Source organism: Rhinatrema bivittatum, chromosome 2, assembly GCF_901001135.1.
Source record: "Rhinatrema bivittatum chromosome 2, aRhiBiv1.1, whole genome shotgun sequence".
Classification (NCBI taxonomy): Eukaryota; Metazoa; Chordata; class Amphibia; order Gymnophiona; family Rhinatrematidae; genus Rhinatrema; species Rhinatrema bivittatum.
Genome location: NC_042616.1, coordinates 183,311,655 through 183,331,462, shown reverse-complemented (window position 1 = coordinate 183,331,462; position 19,808 = coordinate 183,311,655). Strand labels below are relative to the sequence as shown.

The following is a 19,808-nucleotide window of genomic DNA, read 5'->3' as shown; positions in this document are numbered from 1 at the left end:
TTCACTCACATAAATGTGACTTTTAAAAGATGCATGCACAGTAGAAGAGGACCAGAAGGCTCATCTGCATGCTGCTCCCAGAATCCCATGGGAGAGGAATCCAGAAGTCACAGCGAGCAATCCAGGTTTCGAAAGCCACAGCCCCAGCTTCCAGAGGCCCCACATCCTATGCAGTAGAAGAGGGCCAGAAGGCTCATCTGCATGCTGCTCCTGGCATCCCACAGGAGAGGACTCCAGAGGTCTCAGTGAGCGATCCAGGTTTTGAAAGCCACAGCCCCAGCTTCCAGAGGTCCCATGCCCTATGCAGTAGAAGAGGACTGGAAGTGCATGCCTAGTGGCGTATGAATCTCAAACCTCTCAATCCTTTGAGTGAAGATCAACTTAATTGTGGTGAAGGGGATTGGTAAGTATAGCCTTGGAAATTCTTAGGACTTAAAAAAGTTTGGAGAGAGGTTTATAATGGGATACATTCTTTAGAGTTTGTGTGTTTCTGAGATAATAAGCAAGCCAGAAGGAGTTAATTCTAGTGTCTGTTTTTCCCTCCCAACCACCTCTAGCTCAACCCTTGATTTTTAGGCAAGAGACATTTTCTCAGTAAAAATTAATCAGGCTCTTTTCTAAATCATACTATTGTACTGGGTAAATGTAAGATCAGGACATGCTGGAGACATAAAATTCCTGGATGGAATAAACAACTGCTTCATGGAGCAATTGGTTCAGGAACCAACGCGAGAGGGAGCTATTTTAGATTTAAATCTTAGTGGAATGAAGGATTTGGTGAGAAAGTAAACGGTGGTGGGTCTACTTGGCAACAGTGATCATAACATGATCAAATTTGAATGACGGAAGGGGGACAATATTTAAATCTATAGCTCTAATACTAAATTTTCCAAAGGGAAACTTTAATAAAATGAGAAAAATAGAAAAAAACTGAAAGATGCAGCTGCAAAGGTTAAAAGTATACAACAGGCATGGACATTGTTTAAAAATACAATCTTAGAAGCATAGACCAGATGTATTTCATGCATTAAGAAAGATGGGAGGAAGGCAAAATGATTACTGGCATGGTTAAAAGGTGAGGTGAAAGAGGCTATTTTAGCCAAAAAAAACCAACCTTAAAAATTAGAAGAAGGATCCATCTGAAGAAAATAGGAAAAAGCATAAGATTATCAAGTTAAGTGTAAAACATTGTTAAGGCAGGCTAAGAGAGAATTTGAAATGAAGTTGGCCACAGAGGCAAAAACTCATAATAAAAACTTTTTAAAATATATCCGAAGCAAGAAACCTGTGAGGGAGTTGGTTGGATTGTTAGATGACTGAGGGGTTAAAGGGGCTCTTAAGGAAGATAAGGTCATTGCAGAAAGACTAAATGAATTCTTTGCTTCTGTGTTTACTAATGAGGATATTGGGGAGATAACAGTTCCGGAGATGGTTTTCAAGGGTGATGATTCAGATGAACTGAATCAAATCACTGTGAACCTGGAAGATATAGTGACCAGATTAAAAAACTAAAAAGTAGCAAATCACCTGGACCAGATGGTATGCACCCCAGTTCTGAAGGAACTCAAAAATGAAATTTCAGATCTATTAATTAAAATGTGTAACCTATCATTAAAATCATCCATTGTATCTAAAGATTAGAGAGTGGCCAATGTAACCCCAATATTTAAAAAGGGCTCCAGGGGCAATCCAGGAAACTAAAGACCAGTGAGCCTGCCTTCAGTGCTGGGAAAAATAGTGGAAACTATTCTAAAGATTTACCCAAGGTAAGTCTTGCCTCACAAATCTACTTCATTTTTTAAGGGGTTAAGAAACATGTAGATAAATGTGATCTGGTTGATATAGTATATTTTAATTTTCAGAAGGCATTTGGAAAAGTCCCCCCATGAAAAACTCCTTGAGAAATTACAAAGTAATGGAATTGAAGGCAGTGTCCTACTATGGTTTGGGAACTGGTTAAAAGACAGGAAACAGAGTGTAGGACTAAATGGTCAGTTTTCCTAAGGTCATTAATAGAGTATCACAGAAATAGTACTACTGGGATCTTTGCTATTTAACATATTTATAAATGATCTGGAAATGTAAACAAGTGAGATGATCAAAATTTCAGATGACATACAATTATTCAGAGTTGTTTAAACAGGAGTGGATTGTGAGGAACTGCAGAAGGACCTTGTGAGACGAAGAGATTGAACATCTGAATGGCAGTTGAAATTTAATGTGGAAAAGTGCAAAGGGATGCACATAGGGAAAAATAATCTCATCTACAGGTAACACAATAATGGATTCTGTTCTGGGAGTCACCTCCCAGGAAAGGGATCTTGGAGTTCTTGTGAACAATACATTGAAATCCTCAGTTTGGTGTGCAGCAGCAGTAAAAAAAAAAAAAAAAACAAATAGAATATTATGAATGATCTGAAAAGGAATGGAGAATAAAATAGAAAATATCATATTACCTCTGTATCAATCTATGATGCAACTGCACCTTGAGTATTGTGTGCAGTTCTGGTCATCTCATCTCAAAAAAGACAAATAGAATTCAAAAAGGTGCAGAGGAGGTGACAAAAATGATAAAGGGAATGGAACAGTTCCACTATGATGAGAGGCTATGCAGGTTATGTCTCTTCAGCCTGGAAAAAAGATAGCTAAGAGGGAATATGATACATGTTTATAAAATCATGAATGGGTAGAATAGGTAAATAAAGAATGGCTAGTATTTGCTCTTTCAAAAAAAACTAAAACAAGGAGGCTCTCCGTGAAACTAACAACCAGCACATTTAAAACAATTTAACAATTTACAACTCCCTTTTGTCCTCCATGCTTCTGATGTTTCTTACCACATCTGAATCTTTCTCTTTTCTAATGCTGGAACTCTGCATATTACTCCCATGCAGATGAAAATCTTCCTAATATTCTGCAAGGTAATCCAGAGTATTCAGCTTCTTTTTGCTCTCTCAATACTTCTGTGGCCATTCTTGTATCCATACTGTAGGGAATTATCCCTCCAGCCTTTCTTCCTATTCTGTCTTTTATGAACAGATTATACCCTAAGATAGTTATAGCCCACTCCTGATTTCTATTATACAAAGTCTAAGGCTTTCCAAACCGCAACCTGTCTCTGCAATGGCGACATCCAAGTCAGTCATTATCTTAACAAGACATTCAGCATTTGGACACATGACTTTCCAGGATAAGATTTTGCCACCTTTCTCTTAATTTTCTGCTGTTGTCTTTTCCCATTAACTATTTCATTAACTAACCCTCCTCTACTTATTGATTTTTGTCTCTCAGTTTTGCATAGTTGATTTCAGGATTATATTCTTTCAGGGTTTACACCATTTACCACAAATATTTTTTTTGGGGGGGAGGAATGAGAATTTTGTTCCTTCCCTCTCACTTATTTTAAATGTTTATCCAAGCAGGTTTTAAATTTGTGGTTAAGGGTTACAGAACCTTTCTTTGATGAATGGATACAAAACATCTCCAGGTACAGATCCTTATCCTCTTAGATACATCCCTAATCCCCAATATATCTAAAATCTTCTTTTCTACACAAGTCTTTTAACCATGATTTAAACTTCTTTGTGAGGAGAAAAATGTCTGTTTCTCTAGGAACTAATATTCAGTTGGGTAAGTGTGGTTAAAAAAAATGAGTAAATTTACCCAATTATTTGTACCTGGATATCCAGCTGCATTTATCTGGTTAAAGTGTGGTTAAAGTTATAGTTAATTCTGACCACACATAATTTATATAGTCAAAATTAGTTTGGTCTTTTACATGGCCGCACACACTTGGACCACACTTCCACCACACTCCAGTCAGTCTCACTACACTACCACTTACCCCATACCCCATACCCCCTGCAAAGGCTTCACCTCTCTTCTCAGAAGTGAAAAAGTAATTAGAAATGTGAGTTCAATAGTGCACACCTCTCCACTGCCACTGAATAAAATGGAGGGTGTACAGGCTCCTTATGTTAAAGGTGAGAAGGATCCACTCTTTGCCCACATTACATTCCTCTTTTGTTGGCTCTTTTATGTCTATCTAGAAGGGAAAGGGCAGACCAAAGGATGTTCTTGAAAGACAATCAAGCCTTGGATGTAATCTGGAGAAATCAGTGGCTCTTGGGAGGAAATAAGAATATTTCTAGGCTCACTAGGATCAACAAGCTGAACTGCTATATATGTTTTTGACTCCTCAACAGAATCTACAGGGTCTACATGTAGCTGAGTTTCATTCTAATTGTAAGCTACAAGACTAACATTATATCCAAATATCATATCTATAAACAACATTAGACAGCCATAAGGAAAATGTGGCTACAATGTCTGACAAGTATGAAATTGCAACATGCAGCCTTCCTGAGGACTGTCAGCCAAGAATCTGCATGTATTCAGCATCAGTGGAGTCATCCTATTGACCATCTAGTCCAATTAGCTAGGACATGGAATGTCACAGTCAAGTAGAAATGTGAGTGATTACAAATCTGCCTTTCACACATTTGTTAAGATTGTGTCAAGCAGTAGTCAGATCGCTTTTCTTGCCTCCTCTCTTCTTCTGCATCCCAATCTGTATTCTGGGTCACAAACTTCGGCCCAGCAGGATCCAAGTTTCTGGAAAAGGCTCATAAGCTATGACTGGAAAGTCAACAGACCCCTTCATCCATTGTCCTATCACTTCCACTTAGAAACCATCTCCTCGCCCCCTCTTTTTGTTCATGTTACCTCCTGGGTTCCTAGTCCATCTTTCTCTCATTTTCTATGTTTGCAATGAAGGTCCTCGAGCTTCTTACTCTGTGCAAGTAGTTGTATATCACCAGAAATGATCCATGAGTACAATGAAGATATGAGCAGCATTAAAGTGTTTTGATGATGCATCAGGCATATCATGAATTGTTTTTGATGATACATTAATGCAATTGGATATCATGATGTATATGAATAACTTCTTTGGAGTTTGCTGGCTCTTTCTTGAGTTGGATGTGGTATCCTGAGAGCTCTCTTCAAAAATGGATGATAGCTATGGAAACAAAGGATGAATTTCTAATACAGAGTTCTAAGATTATACAGTGCTATTGGTTTTGCCACATTAACATTTTTTAGAGTCTTCTTGATACACTTATTTGAGATTGTAAGTGTTTGTTAGTTTTTGCACAGATTACCGATATGTGCAATGAGCAGGAGGTTTCTGTAGTTTGATCTACACTACTGCTGTGATATAGAGTGGAGGAAATCTGATCATATGATACTATCCTATTTTTGTAGAATAGGGCAAAAGTGAAATGTGACACTATTGTGAAATATAGGAATACTGATTTACAAGTGTTAGAAAGATACCTATAGCATACAATTGGACCTGTACAGTTGCATCTGCACAACTGTTGAAGTTATTGTTTCAAGAAGTAAATAAGTTAAATCAGAGAAAATCAGTATTCAGGTTTGATCTGTTACAAGTCTGTTGTACACTTATGTTGAAGGGAAAAGGAGATTAAGCTTAGCTGTACAACATTGAGACGCTTATGAATATAGGAGCTGTGGGTTCCTTAAATAACCAGTTATACTGTGACCCTGTAATCCAAACTCTCAATGAACAGAATTCTGCTTTAGAGTGTTTGAAACTAACAGAGACTTGTTGAAGAGTGGTTTACTAAGAGAAACTATATGTTTTGGTCCAAGAGCACTGCTTCAGAAGGTTTCAGTTAATAGAACTTCCCTAATTGGTAGTCTGTTAGGAAAAGTTGCATGTTAGGAGGGTTGGAGTGTACTAATTATAGTGTCTGCAGCTAATGGGGCTTTCTTGATGATCTGCTAGGAACAACTGAATAAGTGGTTTAAAGCTACTGTTGAAGAGGAATTCCAACTAATATTGTTAAAAAAAGACCTGTGTGTTGAGTTCAAGAGTCCTGTGCTGGAAGGTTGGCAGTTTACACAGAACTGTTAACTAAATAGCCATTAGAAGTAACCGGGCAGCCCCGATACCCCAGGTTCTATCCTGCCCCCACCCCCGCCTAGCTGAGCCAACCATACCACATTACACAGACATAATGAGAGCCTCAGTCATAACTGGAATGCAAATGGCTGTAGCCGTTTATTAAAGGACCCTAACAGGGGAGTCTAATTTAGGAGCCGAGTCCGATTATTAACCACAGGAGAGATGCCGACGCCTCCACCCCTTCTGCTTCCGTGGAACTGGAATGGGTGGGAGGGGGGATTGCGCTCCCAGCGAGCTCCCCGTATGGTGGTGGAGTGCCATTAGCAGAGGGGCCCCATCAAGCTGCCACATAGCAGACCATACTGGATCCCCTCACAAATGTGCCAGGCCATGAATTTGTCGAGGCCCTCTCCTCAGGCCTTCCATCTGTCCTCAATGGCCAATCGCCAAGTGGTGGCCCCCAAGGCCCCTCTCATCCTTACTGGCACCTCCCTGCTTCATATACAGACCTCAGCGTTACATTCATTTTCCAGGACTCATTCGCCACCGCCACCAGGATCCCATCATGTGCGGGCAGGTACAAACCCCTCCGGCCCCCACAGGATGGGCTCCCCCCATCCAGAATTACACTTGTGAACACCCTCTGCAAAGCCTGCATGAACAAATCAATTCCCAAGTCTGATAGATGCACTCTGTCCGGAGCATATAGTTCTGCGCAGTGTGCATCCACCACACATGCCTGAGATGATGACCGTCCATGTGCTGCAGGGGTTTGGCTATCTGCTGGTTGAAAATGGCCAGGTATCTAACCCACCATCCAGTGCCCAACAGTTTCTGCTGGGGTATGATTTCTGATCAGCAGATTCTGGAGGAAGGCAATGCTGAAACAATGTGACTCAAGTCATCACTGATCGTGTTAGGCAGTGCGAGTCCGGTGCTGCTCCCCAAGTCATTGCTGCCCAGGTGAATGATAACAAAGTTGGGTGGTGTAAAACAGGCATCAGACTGCAGCATGGGCCAGAGTTGGTGCCAAGGCATACTGCTCTGACCTAGCCATTTGATGGTCTAGCCTCACCCAGACAACCCCTGGTCGAGCCCGAATTTCCCCCTTACAGTCCTCCTATGTGCACGGTTGATGAATGAGTGGTCCACGATCCATGCTGAATGATGGCAGATGGCAGCTGCAAGAAAAAGGAAATTTAAGTTTCGGAATGCACCCAGCCCAGAGCAAGCGCAGGTGAGCTGTCAACACGCCTGATGTATGACGCAAATGCCCTGGACCTCCACCAGCCCATCTGCTGTATGACAACCTGTGGCAGACCGGCAGTCGCTATGCTGGAGGCAGCTCCGATACTGAATAAGTGAATGCGAAAACATTCACTCTGAAGCCTGGCTTTTTGCAGCGCATTCTTGAAAACTGGAAAACTGATATCTGCTTAATAGGGATTTGTCCTGGTACAGTAAAAACAGGCCATTCTCTTTTGGGCGTAAAACTAGGTATGTTGTCACGGCCACAACCAGACAGGTTGCCAGACCTTTGACTGCTATCAGAGTGCACCCCTTGATCAGTCTTTGACTTCCTTAATGTCAGGGGTAGCGTGCCATTCGAGACACTGACGTCTTCCCTTAGCAAACCACGCATCTGAGATGTGTTCCACGATGGCACTGTGAACTCGCTAACATGCAGGACACCAAAGAATGCAAGCACAAAGGCAACTCAGAAGAGTGCAGTGTCAAACTCACTCTACACTACCAAGGGCAAGATGCTCCTCAATGATATCAGGAAGACATGAGTTAGTGGCCTCTGGGTGTTGTGCTGAGGTACAGACTCCCTCGCCCAGCCTAGCATCACACTTTTCACCACAAAATACTAGGGATGTGCAGAGCAAAATTTTATGTTCATATTTTTTATGTCCGAAAGGGGGTCCCACTTGCGGCCAATATGGACATAAAAAAAATCCAATGAGTTGGGTATATGTACATATGTGCAAAAAAAAAAATTAAACCCCTTCACCCTCCTTAATCCCCCCCAGACTTACCACAACTCCCTGGTGATCGAGCGAGGAGTGAGGACGTCATTTCTGCAATCCTTGGCGAGAAGCATGTGACGTCGGTGGCACGTCGAGTGACGCGGCGTCACGTGATTCCCGGCTCGTTCGCGCCGGACGGCTCGTTCGGCCCAAAAAGAACTTTTGGCCAGCTTGGGGGGGCCTCCTGACCCCCCCAAGCTGGCCAAAAGTTCTTTTTGGGCCGAACGAGCCGTCCGGCGCGAACGAGCCGGGAATCACGTAGCGCCGCGTCACTCAGACGCGACGTCACGTGATTCCCGGCAAGTTCGCGCCGGACGGCTCGTTCGGCCCAAAAAGAACTTTTGGCCAGCTTGGGGGGGCCTCCTGACCCCGTGATTCCCGGCTTGTTCGCGCCGAATGAGCCGTCCGGCGCGAACTTGCCGGGAATCACGTGACGTCGCGTCTGAGTGACGCGGCGCCACGTGATTCCCGGCTCGTTCGCGCCGGACGGCTCGTTCGGCCCAAAAAGAACTTTTGGCCAGCTTGGGGGGGTCAGGAGGCCCCCCCAAGCTGGCCAAAAGTTCTTTTTGGGCCGAACGAGCCGTCCGGCGCGAACGAGCCGGGAATCACGTGACGCCGGCGTCACTCGACGTGCCGCCGACGTCACATGCTTCTCGCCAAGGATTGCAGAAATGGCGTCCTCACTCCTCGCTCCATCACCAGGGAGTTGTGGTAAGTCGGGGGGGGGGGGGATTAAGGAGGGTGAGGGGGTTTATATTTTTATTTTGGCTCAACAATCGCGATTTCCCACATATCGAACATATCTATGTTCGATATGTGGGAAATCCGATCGTTTATGTCGAATCAATTTTTTAAGTAAAAAAAAAATATGAGTTGCGTTTTACTAATGCGGTCAATCCGAATGCACACCCCTACAAAATACTGCTCTGCTCGGCCTGTTTCCAACTTCATGAAGAATGCTAAAGTGGCTAAGTGCACATGAACCATGTTCCTGAATAACCCTAGCTGCTTGGCGTGTACAATGTAGCTAATTAATAGATCCTAAGGAACCCGACAACCGGACCAACCGCTTGCAATGAAAAACACCTTCACTTTGTTGTAGTTGCAGATACAGACATTCCAGGTGGATGGAGCGAGTGATCTTCGCAGCATTTTGTACGCCGTCCAGTTCCAAAGGACCATAGCTGCTCTGGGACCTCTCTGCCAATTAACTCCGCTTGTGGTGCCAGCTTCCTGAGCAAGGACCACATGCAATGAAAGAGAGAATCCGCTATCTTATTTTGCATGCCAGGAACATGCTTCACCCACACCACAATATTCATTCACAAGCTGCATAATACGAACTCTCTCAGCAGCTCTGACACCAGGAAGCACTTGGAGGTCTACTTGTTTATCGACTGGACCACCACTGCATTGTCGTACCGTAGCACCACTCATTGGCGACTAAGGGCCTCGCTCCAATTGTGTAAGGTGACCACAATAGGGAACAGCTCAAGAAATGTGATATTCTTGGTTAAGCCAGACTCTGCCCATTGGTCCAGCCATTGAGCTGCATACCAAGCACCTTTAAAATAAACACCAAAGCCAATGCCTCCTGATGCGTTAGAGTAAAGCTGTAGGTCTTCACAGCTAATCGGCCAAGGAAGCCATGCTGAGACACCATTGAAGACTCTGAGGATCTTAGACAATAGGGCTAAGTCTTCCTTGATTGACTTGCTTATACGCAAGCAGTGGTGATCCCAAATCAAACCCACTGTGGAATGGATTAATCAGCACAGGAAGATCCAGCCCATAAGAATCATTTGCACCATGAAGGCCAGACTGCCTTTGAGGGACCTCATTAGCTTCAGCGTGACTTTCCTGCTTCGCATGGTGACAGACATTGTATTGGCCAGTTTCACCAGCTTGTCCCTAGAGAGTCTAGATTCCATCCACATGGAATTGAGCTAGATCCCCCGAAACATAAGAACCGGCACTGGGCCTTGTGACTTGTCTTCTGCCACAGGGATGCCAAACCTCCACACTAGCCTGCAAAATGCGTCAAACAACCTGGCACATTCAGCCATACCCCCTCTTCCTATGAACAGGAAATCATCGAGGTAATGGACTAGTGATGCCAGTCCAGTGGCATCTGCAGTAACTCAATGTAAGAAGGTGCTGAACATTTCGAAGTAGGCGCAAGAGATTGAGCATCCCATCAGCAGACACTTATTGTAACAGAAGTCTCCTTCAAAGCTAAAGCCAAATAGTGGGAAACTGCTAGGGTGAACTGGGAGTAACTGGAAAGCAGACTGAATATCCACATTTGCCATAAGGGTGCCCTGTATGCATGACCTCAGCAGCTCTAATGCAGTGTCAAAGGACGAATACTGTACCAAGAATTACTCAGAGGGGATATGGTCATTTACAGAAGCCCCCACTGGGTGTGATAGGTTGTGTATCAGCCTGTACTTTCCCAGCTCCTTCTTTGGGACTGCCAGGGGAGATAAGACAAGGTGGTCCAGCAGGGGCTCAGTGAAGGGACCAGCAATCCGCCCCAGATGAATCTCCTTCCCGAGTTTCTCCCTGATGACACAGGCTAAGCTGTGCGCCAAAGGGGCATTAACTACCCTGCCGAATTGAGGCTGACCTGTGTGGGGGATGGGGAAATGGTCTCAGAAGCCACTCAGAAAAGTGTTCGCCCTGGCCCTGTCTGAGTAGTGCGCTAACCAGGGAAGCATGGACTGCCACTTTATGGGGATAGGAGCAATAATCTGCACCCGCCCTCTCCTTATCCTTGCGCAGGCATTTGCTTCCCTGGTGAGGAGCTGCACACCAATTGCAGACATACTTATCCTGCAATTGGTAGTTGAAACTCCAGCAAATGTTGTTAGGGATTTGCGAGTGCATGCCTTGTCCGTCCGCATGCCCAGTTTGGCATTGGGAGCACATGTGGAGATTTTTGTGAGCCACAGGCTGACATCCTGTCTTCCCCAAGACTGGCGGACTTGCTGGCCATTCTATCTCAAAAGGCCTCATCATAATTCAGAATAAGACCAATCACCTTAGATATAGGGATTTCTTTATTTAAAATATAGTTCAAATCAAAAAAACTTAAAATATGCCCATATTTTCAGTTTTTTTTATTTGAACTTCTTATTCTACCTTATTCACCTCCTGACTTTATTTGATCATCTACCATTTTGCTTCTTTGGACTCATCATAATTCAGCCATGCAAACTCGCTGTGATCTTTGTATGTCCCCAAAATGGTGTCAAGATATGTAATCAAGGGCTGCACAGCGGCAGGCTCCGCATGCATGACAACAGAAGCCGTTCGAGTGAATGCCCAAACCCAGTTTACGATTTCCCTCTGTGAGGGTTTGGCCACCTCCAACTCTTTCTTTCTTTCCCGCTTGGTCTGCCCCCGCTTTCTATGTTCTTCCAGCAATTAAAACAGGTCAATGTAGTGCCTGTGCCCGATACGATGCCTGAGAGTTTTGGCACAGATTCCCACAGATCGTGCTCCCCTTCAGGCGTCTCTGAGGGGCATGCCACCTCTTCCCAGTCTAAATTACTTGCCAAAGAGAAGGAACGTGAAGTTCCCAAAGTGGAGAAGACTGTGCTGTGAGAGCCACTGCTTGGGGAACACATCAACCACCTGTGCCTCGCTCGCTTGCATCTATCCCTTCCGCTGCATCGTCCCCGTGAAACCTTATCTATGCTTGATGGGGCCAACTTACCAAGCTCCTCACAGCCACGGTACAGGATGGAGACCTGTACCCTGGCTGTGCAATCTCAAATCACTGGGCTCACGAGGAGGTGCCAAATCATATTCCAAATGGCCCGCTTCGGGTACCGCAGCGGGGGGAAGGTGTAACAACTTTGTTCGGGAGACAGACTTGGGCTTTGGTCTCCTCAACTCCAGGCTGCGGCATCTCAGTACTGAGCTCAACAGATCTGCTGCTGCCACTCATTTACGCTTTTTCTTCCTTGGTGGGGTTTTAAAGGTCGGAGCTAACAGGAGAGATGGGAGGCTATTAAACTAGGGGAGTGAACTGGGAACAAACTGGGAAAACCGGTAATGGCGTCGACAAGGGTCTTTTAAAATCTCCCCATTTTCATGGTAGAAGCGGTATTTGCATACATAGGCATGCGTCCACTTAAAATTGCGTGCGTTCAGGCCATTTTAGAATATGCGAGCATATACATGCCTCGGTTATAAAATAGCTGCATCCCTGGGTGCGGGCCGACGAATGTGTGCACCTGTTTAAAAGCTACCGCCCCTCTATTGTAAGAAATAATAATGTGCACACATTCCCATGTTCAGCAATGGGACTAACTAATAATTTACAGGCATGTACAGCTCATTTACAGATTATAGCATAGCCAGCTTTCTATAAGTCAGACTGTAGATTCCTCTTACTGCAGAGTTTCTTCCACTGCTTAATTATTTTCTTACAAAAAGCACATCATTATTCATCAGGCACCAAAGAAGAAATAATTATAACAAAAAAGGCAAAACAAAAACAAAATATTCATGTAGCATTAACACACCTTCTGCTCTCTTAAAAGACATATGCTATAAACTTTAATCACAGAACTAAGTTGCGAGGCATGCATAATTATTAGTAACATAATTATATCACTTCAAAGATGACTGATCTTTCTAGGCAATCTTTAGGGCGAAAAAGAAGTACACATTTTTATCTTTGTGAAGTATTTAGCATGTAGCAAGAAAAATACCTTTTTAACAATAGCATAATTAGCCTTGGCATATTGACTATACATGTCAGCCCTTGGCTGGGAGCTAACTTGTGTGAGATCTCAACATAATCATTTTAAGTGCTGCCAGTTTGCTTAGTTGCCATGGACTAAAGAAGAAAAATGGTATCAACAGAGTAGGCATATGTTCTCTGCTGCATATTAATGAAGTCATTTGATCCTAAACCATTAAGATTCTCAGTGGGGTCAATTCACCAATTCTGCAGCCAGACAGGAGGCTAAGAGGCTTCATGGGAGGCTTACAAGAGAGAAAAGGGTAAAAAATGATCATATAATGAAGTTTTTTGTACCCACTCTGATCTAAGTCACAGAATGTATCTACTGCCTCATTTCCCAATACAAAAGCATTATTATTCCTTATTGGGCATACAGATTTGCCCTGATCTTAGCTTCCTATAGAAAAGAATAGGGAATCTGCATTGAGCATACTTGGGCCCTGGTAACAGCACAATCTAAGAGTAAGAAAACAAAAATACTTATTTACATATCTATTTCCACACTATCACACTTGCAGTCTCTGAAATACATATTCACCCATGCTCCTTATGAATGAATGGTGAAATCCTACACTTATACACGGAGAAAAATATGCATTACAAGCAGAAAACAAACAATTAATGCCTCTGAAAACTGCAAAGTATTAGAACTGCTAGCATGCAAGACTAGCATGTCTGCAAAAGAAAATGAAACACTTGATTATAACTACCCAATCTTTCCTCTGCGACCTTCGTTAACAGCTATCTTTTTCATAAAATGATATAGTGTTCATAGGGCAGTAGCCCTTAAACATACCATATAACTCTTAACTCCTGCATTGCTGTCATGGACTCATTATCTCTGAATGCCCTTCCACACAGGCCAGGCCATCAAGGCTAAGAGCACTCAACACTGAAGTTGTATTGGTCACACACAAGGGGTCTACCCCTGCATCACATACCCTGCATCCCCAGCACTCATATCATAATAGAGAGGGTTCTACCTCATTCATCTCACTCCTTTAAGTACCTTACAACCACCTTCTGCAACATAGCCATTACCCATATATACTGACATAGTGCCTCCTTTACAACTCCTGCAGTTAATGCTCTGAACATGGATACATGTCAGCACTCATTAAAGTAAACCATTCAAACAAATGAACATTTCTGGAGGCCAAAGACTGACAAGAGTGGCATAATCACCCCAGGGAACTGCAAGAAGACAAAGTGGTCAAACAGTGGCATAAACACCCCCGCAACACATAGTGAGGGGGAAAACAGCTGAAAAGTGGAACGAACACATAAAAATACCGTGGAAGGTGCAAAGCAGCACACTCAGTTGCATGAAAAGCCCAGTCACCAAATTATTTATTTTCAATGATTTATAGCCTACCTTATCCTTTCTTTAAGGCAAGGCACATAAAATCACACACAATAAAATGGCGTACAACAAAGCAAAAACAACATTAACAAATGTAAATCCCTGAACAATAAACACAGAAAACTGGAGAAGAGTATTACACATTTAATTGAAATGCCTTCTTAAATAAGAAAAAAAAAGTCTTCAGTTGTTTGTTGTTTTTTTTTTGGCATGTGTTAATTTATTATAAAAGGAAAATATTTAATACATCAAACTGGTAAAGTTGTATGTTAAAAAGAAAAAAAGATATTACAAAAATTGTAAAAAGCTTTCATAAGTTAGTTCCTAGTTCTTGGTGTGGAAGGTAGAGGAGTACGAATTACTTGTTTGTGGAAGGTTTTATTGCAGGATTGTCAACAACAGTTCTGTGATAGGACATTCAAAAGAATGGGACTGGCTACTGAGAATACCTTTTCTTTGATCTCTGTTAAATGAGCCAACAGAGTAGTGGAGACTCAAGAAGGCCACCATGTGCAGAACATAAAATGTGGATCAAATTATAGATACAGAGAGTTATCATACCCATCGGGAGACATTATTATTTCATACCTTATGGATTATCATTGCAGTCTTATATGTAATCCTCCACAAAACTGGAAACCAATGATGTGACTGCAGGATTGGTGTAATATATTCCTGAGGATTCATGTTGGCCAATATGCAAGTGGTGGAGTTCTGCACTGTCTGAATTGCCCTTAATTCCTTCTTTTAGGCCTCCCATAAAGATGGAGCCACAGTAGTCCAAATTCCTCAGAATAAGTGCCTGCAGCACTATTCAAAAGTCATTGCTATTTAGGTATAGCTAGGGATCTACGTTTTCAGTTTTTATTTTATTTTTCCTCAGAATTTCAAGATTATAACAAAACAAAATCAGTGTAAAAAATACTTTGTTATAACAAAAAGGAGAAAAAATCTTAGAAAAGCTAATTTTCCTCTGATTTTTTTTTATCATAACATAGAAATTCCCTACAAAATAAAATAAAAATTGAAAACAAAGGTCCCTAGGTATGTATTAAATCAGTGAAGCATGTGTTGCTTAAAAAAATATCGCCTCAACTACAGCTTTTACTTGCATGCGTAAAGAAAAACTGGAATCCAGCCCTATTGCTAAGCTCTTTATTTGATTTACAATAGGAATGGAATGACCATTAACTAAGTATCATTACACTTCATCTTGTCCACATTTAGTCTATTATGGAAAAGCTATTCTTTTACAGCTGGTAAATAAATGGAAGCAAAATCTAGTGTGCGTGTCTAGGCTGAGGTTTTGGAATGAAGAAGTGTATGCTATCAGCATAGAAATGATACCCCACACCAAGTCCCACAAGAAGTTTACACAATGGGGTCCTACACAAATGAAATAAAACTGCTGAAAGGGCGGAGCTGTATGGGACCCCCTGTTGAAATACCATGCCATGAAGATACTTCTGAACCAATCCTGACTTGTTGTTGGCAGTCGATGATGGGCAAAGGGCACCAACAACAATGCCAACAAGGCACTGTAAGAGGGGCAAAATAGCATCAACAGTGACATGAAGATCCAAAGGCAGCAAAAGAGGGGCACAGCATATCAGAAACAGGGGCATGAACACCCTAAGATATCACAAAAAGGGCAAAGCGGCACAAGCAGTGATATGAACACACCTAGGCAATGTAAGAGGGGTAAAGCAGTACAAAGAGTAGCATAAAAATCCCAAGGCACTAAAACAGGGGCAAAGGGCATCAAGATCAATGGCATGAAAACCCAAGGCATTAAAAGAGGATCAAAGGGAACAAAAAACAATGCCCTCCGTCAAGCCTAATCATTTCCCCAATGTACTGTCGAGGTCTATACAGGTCCCCATGTGTAACTGAACTAACAAGAGGCTGAAAGATGGTGAACTTACAATCCCTGGGCAAAGTGAAGCCAAATGCAATCTCTGGAGGAGGTTTGTAGCAGTCCTGATGTGTAAATCAGCTATCAGACTGGAGAATAAATGGCAAAACACTGATCAAACCATCTAATAGCCAAAATATGATGAACTTACTGACCCTGAGCAAAATGAAGCCAGGGGAGACTCTGGATGCAGTCCATAGCATCCTAATAAAGTTTCTCTATGGTGTCAATGGGAGAAGAGATGGGGGAGGAAGGTAGGTTTTAGAGATTGACTTCACTTTGCTGATATTTGTAGTGGGGAATGGGGTTCCCAGCAATCCAGTCTGCCATGCAAACCCCAAGAGAGGAGTTGGGTACCAGGAGCAGTGGTATCAATACATCAAGGCACTTATGGCCAAGGACACAGCAGCTGTGGCATCAACATTCAAGACTTTGAGTGAGGACCAAGGGAGCAAGACTGGAAGATGAAAACAACACCCCAAGGTACTGCACAAAGACTACAAAGCACTGTGAGAGGGGTAAAGCACAAATAATAGTGCTCCTAAAACGCATGCACTAAATAAATACGATATTTGCTTTCAAGAAACACATTCTTATGTAAAAATAAAAAATGAAATACAGCTTTTTATCTCAGGTCTGTAAATATCGGAAGGAAAAATTACATGAAAGTACAGTTTTATTCCATGTTGATCACTGAAAGAATTTACACCATACATGCTTGGAGTGGACTCACTTAACAGTTTGTGCTGATGCTCTAGGCAGTGAGTGAGAGCTAAAACAGCGAATGCAGCGACATCCTGGCTATTGTCCTGCACCCTTCTATCATATCCCAGCACAGGATTATGCAGGTGTCATCCTTGTACCTAGCCCAAAGCCTGCAGGATTAAAGGCATTAACACCTCAAGGTACGGAGAAGGAGCCAAGGCAACAGCTGCCAAGGTAAAAACACCACAACTCAAGAGGACAACCAAGCACCCATTCCCCTTTCCATCTGGTGGGTCCAGGAAATATGGAATACAGAAGGGCTGCCTTCTGAGTGCCTCTCAGGTGCCCAAGTCCTTCAGATGGAAACTCAAACCTTGGATGGTCTTATGTCTGTAGTGGCCTTTGGCTCAATGGTATCAGGCCTTCTCATTGCTGGTTTGCTTGGGCATGTAGCCTAAAATGGGTGGTAGAGTCCATTGAAGGTTAAATACCAGATACGTCCAATATAGTTAGTAGGTATTGAAAGGGAATTTGAAAAGAACTTAGAAGGAAGAGTCAAAGAGGGTATGAAAGTATTAAAGGTAAACAGTGCAGTACACCCAGTTGATTAAAACTGACAGTATGGTTGGTCGGATGAGGATGGTGAATCATCTGTGCAATCTGTAGCCAGTCCTAATATCCAAGGCAGTGAAAAGAGGCCAAATCAGTGGGAGCAGAGGCAAAAACACTGCAGGACACTAAGAGGGGGAAAAACAGCATGAGCACTGGCACAAAAACACAAGAGCATAGGTACAGACAAAGGCACCAAGAACAGCGGCATCAACAGACTATGGCATGTAAAGGTCCATATTCAGTAGGCTGCCGCATGTCAAAGTTATCCAGGTATCTTTGCCCAGATAATTTTAGTTGAATATTCAATAGGAAAAGTCTCCAGCTGAATATTCTCAGCTAAAGTTACTTAGGTTAGGGTTTAAAGTTACCTGGATAACTTTAAACCTAACCTACATTCAACATATAGACAAATTAAAAAAAAATACTTGCAGTCAAGCAGGCCTAATCTCCTACCCCCTATTTAACAAAGCTGAAGGTCATAGCAGCCCAAGGCCCCCACTTCCAGATAGGAAAATAATAAGCCAGGCTCTGGGCCCCTTCCTGCTCCCATCTCTAATCTACTCAGTGCTCTGACAACTTAATGGCTGAAGGCTGCACGGTGGAATGGGAAGGTGAAGCTTTGCTGCTACAGGGTACGTCTGGACTTTTACCGAGATACAGTAAAGCAACACTTGCAGTGAGTAGGTTGTACGTTGGTTTATTTATATGCCACCTATGCTAAAAGCCGTAGGTGGCTAACAAGAAAACATACATTATAATATGAAAGGCAAACAATATAAGCAGCCAGAGGTAAAAATTATGACATCTTAAAAAAACACAAAAATTTAAAAACATAAAATCGTATTAACTTAAAAAAAAACTTCAAAATAGCTCAATCAATACAAGTAATGGACTGCTCGACCGGGTTTAGCACAACTTGTAAAGAAACTGGAGTCATGTAAATAAAGCCCTTGCTTTCAAGTACAGAGAAGAATTGCGTATATGTCCAGGGAAAGGCCCTAACCTGACGTCAGCTTTTCCAGTGAGGAGAAGTGAAGAATGGAGTGTTTTGGGATTAATGTTATACCTTTTAGGTACCAACGTTCCACAAGTGGAACATTTTTTTAAATGATTTTAATTACTCCAAACCTAAAGAAAATCAAATTTTCAACCATTTAGCTTGAGAGTATAGAACTTGAACAGTCTAAATCCAGAAATGTGATGTTCCTAGATGAATACTCTTAAAGATATGAATATGCAAAGTAGGTCAAAAACTGAAGTTTTGACATAGTTTGACCTTTTCACCTTTTGGTATGATACTGAGTGTCAATAAAGGTCTTGTGTGATATATTCAAGTTCCCAAGGGTTTTCTGATCATGTTGGCATAAATCTTTCTTTTGTAGGTAAGATACAAATTGATCAGCACCAATTTATGTTTGCATGTTCCACATGTGGAACGTTGGTATCTTTGTGGTCCAAAATATACACATTTTTGAAAAATGAATAAAATGCAAAAAACGGTTAACAAATATTTAAAAAAATGGTAAATTACATATAATCCCATGCTCTCTCTCATGCATACACATACACACAGACTTCTCATTCTCATGCTCTCTCTCAAGCACATACACAGGCTTCACTCCCATGCTCTCTCTCTCTCTCTCTCAAACATACATACACACAGGCTTATCACTCCCATACACTATATGAGGAATCTTACTCTCTCCTGGACCTCCATCTCAGGATGCAAGGGTGCAAGGACTGAGCACAACAGGCTTGCGTCGGTCGTCCTCTTCTTGAGCAGCAGGAGACTAGCTCCGCAACAGCGTCCTCTTCTCGGGCCCCGCGAGACTAGCTCCGTGACGGTGTCCTCTTCTCGGGCCCCGCGAGACTAGCTCCGTGACGGCGTCCTCTTCTCGGGCCCCGCGAGACTAGCTCCGCGACGGCGTCCTCTTCTCGGACTGCACGGGCTGCACGAGCGAGACTAGCTAGTTTACTACGAGATGGTCTAGGTGAACTGATGAAGGACTGCGTGAACTAGCAGAGGTAGCAGCAAACTGGCAATTCCAAATATGAGTGTAAATAAGTATTTTCAAAATGGTATAACTGCATACTTTACAGAATGCATGCCTCAACATTTATTTCTGGGTGTTTTTTCCTGCAGTGTCATGATTTCATGCATAAAATGTATCTTTTTAAAATGGGTAGAGAAAATATGCATTTTCTTGTTTTGGAAATATATACACAAACTGAAACATATGTATTAGGGGATGTTCATGAATTAAGCAAATCCTTTTGTTTAATTTGTTTGAAACCATAAAAAAAAGATACCGGTTGGAACTAGGCAGTATGTTACAAGAATTACCTAAAATAAAGAATGTTTGAAAAAGTAAATTTTGACTCCTGTTGATCCCAACGTTCCACTAGTGGACATGCGTTTTTCTCAAAAACCCATAGTCAGATTTCCTTGAAAAAAATTTTATACCATATTTGGGTCTAGTTAAGTAAGATAT

General features: G+C 42.4%; 1 protein-coding gene across 3 annotated transcripts in view; it reads right to left on the bottom strand.

Annotated features, from left to right (window-relative positions):
- Window positions 1–19,808, bottom strand: part of NXPH1 (neurexophilin 1) — a 610,521-nt gene that overhangs the window by 441,662 nt on the left and 149,051 nt on the right. The window lies entirely within an intron of this gene.